Genomic DNA, 6,806 nt, shown 5'->3' with positions numbered 1-6,806 from the left:
TGTTCAATCTCCATGTATTTGTATGAATTTCTGTAATTTTGCATGTTGTTGATTTCTAGTTTTATTCCATTATGCTCTGATAAGATGCAAGAAATTATTTCATTTTTGGGAATTTGTTAAGACTTGCTATGTGGCCTAATAAAAGAAATACTTTGAAAAAAATTTTATCTGCTGAGGAAAAGAATATGTATTCTTCAACTCTTAAGTGGTATTCTGTAGATGTTTATTAAGTCCATTTGATCTATAATGTAATTTAACTCCAATTTAAAATTTTTTTTTGATCTGGGTGATCTATTGAGATGTGTGATATTGAAATTTCCCACTATTATTGTATTGGGGCCCCTCTCTCCCTTTATTTTCAGTAGTGTTTCCCTGATTTTGAGTACATATATATTTATAATCATTATACTTCTTGATATTTTTTTCTTTATTAGTATGTAGTGATTTTCTTTGTCTCTTTTAACTGATTTAAACTCTGTTGTCAGATATGAACATAAATACTCATGCTTGCTTTTGTATTCTATTTGCTTGGCATATCATTCTCCATCCTTTCTCTTTCAGTGGCGTGTGTCTTGGCTGTTGAGATGAGTTTCTTGCAGGCAGCAGATTGTTGTATCTGGTTTTCTAATCCACCTAATCTTTCTACATATTTTAATTGGAGAATTAAGATCATTTTCATTCAGGGTTATTACTGACAGGCATGTTCTTGTTCCTGTCATTTTCCAAGTTTTCTTGGGTTATTTTGAATCATCTTAAGTTCATTTTTCTGCATTCTTATTCATATTAGAAATTAGATGGTTTTCTGTTAGGCTTATTGTTTTTCCCAATTCTCATTTTCTTATTTATTGCTCTAGTGAATTTTATTCTCTTCCATGCTCTCATAATTGTGCTTATACTTCCTCTTCTAGGATTAGGATTCCCTTAAGCATCTTCTGTAATGTTTGTCTAGTGATCATGGATTTCCTTATTTTATGCTTATCATGGAAGGTCTTTATTTAATTCTGATATTGAAGAATAACTTTAGTTGGTATAGTAAACTAGATTGACAATTATTTTCTTTCAGAGCTTGAAATTCATCATTGCATGCTTTCCTGGCCTTTAGAGTTTCTGTTGAGAAATCTGCTATTATTCTGATGGAATTGCCTTTAAATATGATTTGGCCCTTCTTGCAACTTTTTAATATTCTTTCTTTGTTATGTACTTTGTGCAGTTTAACTATAATATTTGTGAAGAGGTTCTTTTCTTGTCATGTCTATTTGGGGTTCTAAATGCCTGAAGGTTCTTGTCTTTCAAGATTTGCAAAATTTGATGCTATTGTTTCACTGAATAGATTTTTCTATACTTTTAGCCCGTATAGTCTGATTATTTGTAAGTACGGTCTTTTAATGGTATTCCATGTATCTTTTTTCTGTTTCATTCTTTCTAATTTTCTTTATCACTGTCAGTGATAATTCATCAGCCTCATAATTTCCTCTGCCTAATCTGGTCTATCAGTGAAGCTTTCAACTGGATTTCTTTTTCTTTTTTTTTAGAAGTGTTAAATATTCTTTATTTAATATCATACATAAACCACACTAAAATGCCTTTCCATAAGGAAAGAACAGCATTTTAGATACAGGGAATTCTAATTAAATTGGCATGGTCAACAAAAATACCGACACTGCTTCCTTATCTTCAACCACTGCCTTTAATAGGCTAATGAACACAAATTGAAACAAATGTGAATCATGCTTGGTTCTGAGAGATGGAAGGGATTTCCCCCATATTTAAACATATTCACATAATCAGTTCTGTAAAACTAAATATAAAACCAGTTTTCAGATGTCATTCACCATTCTTATGAAATACTGAACATTACTAATTAAGTCCAACCATAACTTTAAAAAGGGGAAACAGTGATAGAATTTACTAAAGTGGGAATATAACCAAAATATTAATTTAACTACAAGTAAGTTTTACCTAAATCAGGATTGTCCAACAAAAATAATTTTGTCAGTCATTCATGATCTGATTTCTGGTGTATCACATCAATTAAATTATGGTGCACATAAAAAAGCCAAGAGGCATTTCTGTTTGGTAATAAATAAGACAGTAGCTATTACTCATTAGTGGCTTTTTTGAGGTAAGCTATTAGGTCTGCCCTTTCTCCCTTCTTCTTAATGCCGGAGAAGATCATTTTTGTTCCAGGGATGTACTTTTTGGGATTCTCCAAATACTCCATCAGTGTATCCTCTCCCCAGGTGATGCCTTTGTCCTTGTTGGCATCTGTATGAGAGAATCCAGCAGCCTGACCTGTCTTCCACCCAAAGAGTCCATGGAGATTTGGCCCAGTCTTGTGCTTGCCTCCCTTTTCCACGGTGTGGCACTGGGCACACTTTTGAACAAAAATCTTCTTGCCTTTCTCAGCATCACCCATTTTTAATTCGTTCTTTCATCACTAGTGCAAAGAAGGTTCCTGATCCTGGATTTTTTAAAAAAAAAACAAAACTTTTAAAAACCAGTTTCATTAAGCTTTTATTTCCAAGGTTTCTGTTTGATTCTTTTTCAAACATCTCTCTTCACTGAATTTCTTATTCACATCCTGCATTAACTTCCTTAATACATTCAATTGTTTTCTGTGTTCTCTTGGCATTGATCATTTCAGAAATAATTATTTAGAATTCTGTATCTGTCATTTCATCCACTTCAATATATTTGAGATTTGTTACAATGGAATTATGAAGCTTAGGAAGTGTGATAGCATCTTTTAAAAAAACATTTCTGTGTTTCTATGCTAATTTGAGCCTCTGCTGGAGCAGATATCTCTTCCACTTTTATGTGAGAGCCTCTTAATAAGCATCCTTCAGGTTGGGGTTGTAGCTCAGTGGTAGAGAGCTTGCCCAGCATGTGTGAGGTACTGGGTTCGATCCTCAGAACCACATAAAAATAAATAAATAAAATAAAGGTAATGTGTCCATCTACAACTAAAAAAAAAAAAAAAAAAAAAAGCAGCCTTCTCTTATGATGTTTCTTGAGATATCAGTGTTTCCTGTAGTGTTGAGTTTAATTTCAATTGATCTTTGTCATATAATCTCCCTGTGGAGATTATTCTTTCACTGTGATTTGCAGGGTTTGACACAATGTGTACTTTATTAGAGTGTGAGCAATCTGTTTTCTATGTAGGTCTTGACAGAATGGTGTCCCTCTGGTAATTTAGTTTGGTGTGGTATAGACTGAGGGTATATAGGGTGCACCCCCTAGGTCAACCCAACAATGGGAGTAGAAGCCCCTATCAGGTGAAGGGGATTTCCATGGGCACTATTAGAATTGATTCTGTTACTTGAAAGGGAATCTGATATTGGCTGTTTCAATCATAGTGAATGGTCTGAAACAGCTAGGAGTTTATGTCCCTTGTTTTCTTTATGCAAATGTCTTAGAAGCATCTGTCAGGGTTCAAGTAGGTCAGAATTCTTCTCAGCTGTGCTGGGAGTATAGCTCAGAGGCACAGCACCTGCCCAATGTGTGTGTGGTCCTGTATTTGATTCCAAGCACCAGGAAAAGAGAGAGGAAGAGAGAATAATACTCAAAACAACAACAACAACAACAACAGTAATGGGTTAAAGTGGTCAAATAAAAAATAAAAAGTATAATGAAGAAGGGACAAACAATATAAATATAAATAAAAATGGAGGGCTGGGTTGTGATTCTGAGGAAGAGCACTTGCCTAGCATGCTTGAGGCCCTGTGTTCAATTCCTAGGACTCACTCCCCAACCCAGAAATAAAAATTGGGGCCAGGGGGAGATTGAGAGAGAAGAAAGGAGAGTGAAAAAAACCCATTTAAAGAATTAAAATATAGAATAACAGTAGGGAAAAAATGAGAAATAAAAGGAAATAATAGAATAATAGAACAAAATTTTTAAAAATTATGAGTCAAAAATTTCCCCTAGCCAAGTTGCTTGGAAACACTCCTCTCTGGATATGATTACAATCTGCCAGGTATGGGGTTGGGGTAGTTGTTACTAGCAGCAGTATGTTGAAATTCCTCTCAAGTCTTGCCAAAGGAGTTGTGGCAAAAGCAGGCTGTTCCCTGTCTTTGTCACTAAACAGGTTAAGGGACTTTTGGCCATATTGGAGGTGTGTTCTCTCTGGAAGGATTTAGACTGTGCCTCCAGGGATGTGGCCCATATCCACGCTGTGGTGAATACCCAAAATTCCTCCAAGGGTTGGGGGAGCAGTTGAACCATCAAGTTCCATTCTGGAGGAGGGTTGTGGGAAGAACTAGGAGATTTGCCAATCAGTTCCTAGTAGTCTCTTCATACCTGGCCCCCACACTAGTCAATACAGAACTGATGTTGCTTCATGTCACAGAAAGCAGGATCACTGAACTTCGGGGCCCTCTACTTCCCACACCATTGCAGCCTGTGCTTCCCACAGAATGTACCTTTCAGTGAATTTGTGACAGAGACACTCTTCCAAACCACAGCTGTCTCGTGTGGCTGCTGCCTTCCCGTTCAGTGTGGCAGGGTGTCCAGAGGAATTCTGAAATGTGATTATGCTGTGTTTTCTGATCCCCAGAACAGTTTAGTCCTAATAATAGGAACCTTCTGAGGATGGCTCCTGGCCATGGCACTCTGAGGGTTGGTTAGCAGGTGCAGTGTGTGGCTTCTCTAAAGTTAAGTTGTAATGTAGACTCCATGTCACTTATTTATTTAAGGCATTTGGATGCTCCTGGTAGCCTTCTGCACAAAGCTGTGACCCTTTCTCTTTCACCTTTACCTGCTCTGAGGGGAGAGTCCCTCTCCTGTAACTGAGGTGCTGAGTGCCTGAAACTGGGGTACTCAACTTCTTTTGTTTTTCTCCCTAGTCTCTGGAATCCACCAGGTTTTATTTTCTTTGTTGTGAATTTCCAGTTCTAACCCACAGCCCCTCCCATCCAGGAGCAAATACCAATGGCTTTGTTTCCATTCCATGGAGGAGCAAATTAGTGCTGTTTAAGTCTATTTCATTATCTTAAGAATGCCCAGATTCTGCAACCTGTATACTCAGAAAAATGAGAAATTATATCCCATCTGATTCAAATGTATGATATGTCAAGGTCACTGTACTGTAATGTGTAACTCAGTAAAACAAAACAAAAAAAAGAATGCCCAGAGAAGTGGATTTTGACTGACTGACATAGGGATGGTAGTAGTGATGGTCAGTTCTGCTGGTTGGATCCATTGAGTGCCTAAGCCACTTGAAAGGGAATGAATGCAGGTTAAGAAACAGAAAGAAGAATGAAGAAACAATCATGCCAATCTTTTTGAAAACCTTGTTAGAAATATACTAGAAGAATAATTTTGCTCTAGGCCCACAAATTATGTGGTGGGTTCTGCACCTAGGTGTTCAGGTCTCTCAAGTATAACGTAAGTGAGAAAATATGGTTAAGGGCCTATTTTATCACTTTCCGTTAAGTTTATGTATCCAGATGAGCCTCTAATGAAACTGATGCCCTTTTTAAAAAAATTTTAATTGAGTTAATGTTTAATTTCCTTTAATAGAATATTTTCTGAGATTTCTTCCTTGCCTAGAATAATTTGTATACTGATTTAGAACCTAGAATTAAAAAGGTGATTCAGGAGCTGGGGCTATGGCTCAGTTGGTAGAGTGTTTGCCTAGCATGTGTGAGGCACTGGGTTCGATTCTCAGCACCACATATAAGAAAATAGATAAAGGTCAATCAACAAGTAAAAAAAAATTTTAAAAAGGTGTGACTCAGGTTTTGAAAACATGTATTACTTCTGTCCTTTGAATAAAAGAAGTTTTTGAAATATTTTGGGTTAACTTTTTTTTTTTTTGGTAAGGTGACAGACACGTTACAACCTCACGTTTCATAGGTGCAGTCTACACTCACCTTAATTGGTCTCATTTCTTAGTGAAGAACTAAGAAATTTATTGGCTGGTGGGTCCAAACACTGAAAGGAACAGCAATTCTATGAATATTCATTCCTGAGATTTCTCAATCTTCATACGTGCGGCTCAGGTCAGGGGTGCAGTCCAGGGTATTATGTGCTCCCCTATGTGTTGGAATGAATGTGAGCTGGTTGGCTTGGTAGGTTGATGCTGGTAAGAGAAGCAAAGTCATGGGGGTGGGGTCGCCATTCCATGTGGGAGCCTTCTACTTCCTGTTTGCACCCTGGACACTTAAGGTGAATAGTTGAACAATTTTAAAAAAATGATTAATTAGGAGACAGTCATGGTGAGAGTGGAAATAAATGAGTGTAATTACTACAGTTATGTGAGAAATCCTGCTAATAAAGACTTCTTAGTATCTTCTAGTGAGCTGGGAGCTTGACTGGTGGGTTGACAGACTTGTGTGTCTGACAATATTAATTGCAGGGTTCTACAGGCCAGGTTTCTGTAGGTTGGGTGGAGGTGCAGGCCACTGGCATTGAATACAACACTCAAGAAAAAACATGTGAGTAGGAGGAAGAAAAGGGATTTCCCTGGGCTGTGGCAATGCTGATGCTGGTGAAATAGGATTTTCTTGAGCATTAAGCAGCACTTGCCAGGATTGGGAGCCTCTGAGCTGCACATCTGCTCTTGATCTGTGGAGGACATGGGCAAAAAGATAAAAGTGTGGTAAGTTTTAGTATAGTACTATGTTTCCTTACTAGTTGCTTTTGGCACACACACAGACATGTGTGCATGTGTGTGCGTGCCTGTGTGTTTGTAAAACTGAACATAGGCTGTCAACTTTCAAACTATTGTTTTTTTTATTACAGAATATTTTCGGCATTAACTAAGAAACAAAGGCTAACATTAGCTGCTTCTGTGTTATTCCTGC

The 6,806-nt window shown here is 37.3% G+C and overlaps 1 pseudogene; it reads right to left on the bottom strand.

The window, feature by feature from the left end:
* Positions 1-2,098: 2,098 nt before the first annotated feature.
* LOC143407749 (cytochrome c, somatic pseudogene) lies at positions 2,099-2,416 on the bottom strand (annotated as a pseudogene).
* Positions 2,417-6,806: the final 4,390 nt, after the last annotated feature.

Source organism: Callospermophilus lateralis, chromosome 10 (genome assembly GCF_048772815.1).
Source record: "Callospermophilus lateralis isolate mCalLat2 chromosome 10, mCalLat2.hap1, whole genome shotgun sequence".
Classification (NCBI taxonomy): Eukaryota; Metazoa; Chordata; class Mammalia; order Rodentia; family Sciuridae; genus Callospermophilus; species Callospermophilus lateralis.
The sequence above is the reverse complement of the archived record's forward strand: the minus strand, read 5'-3'. Positions and strand labels throughout refer to the sequence as shown.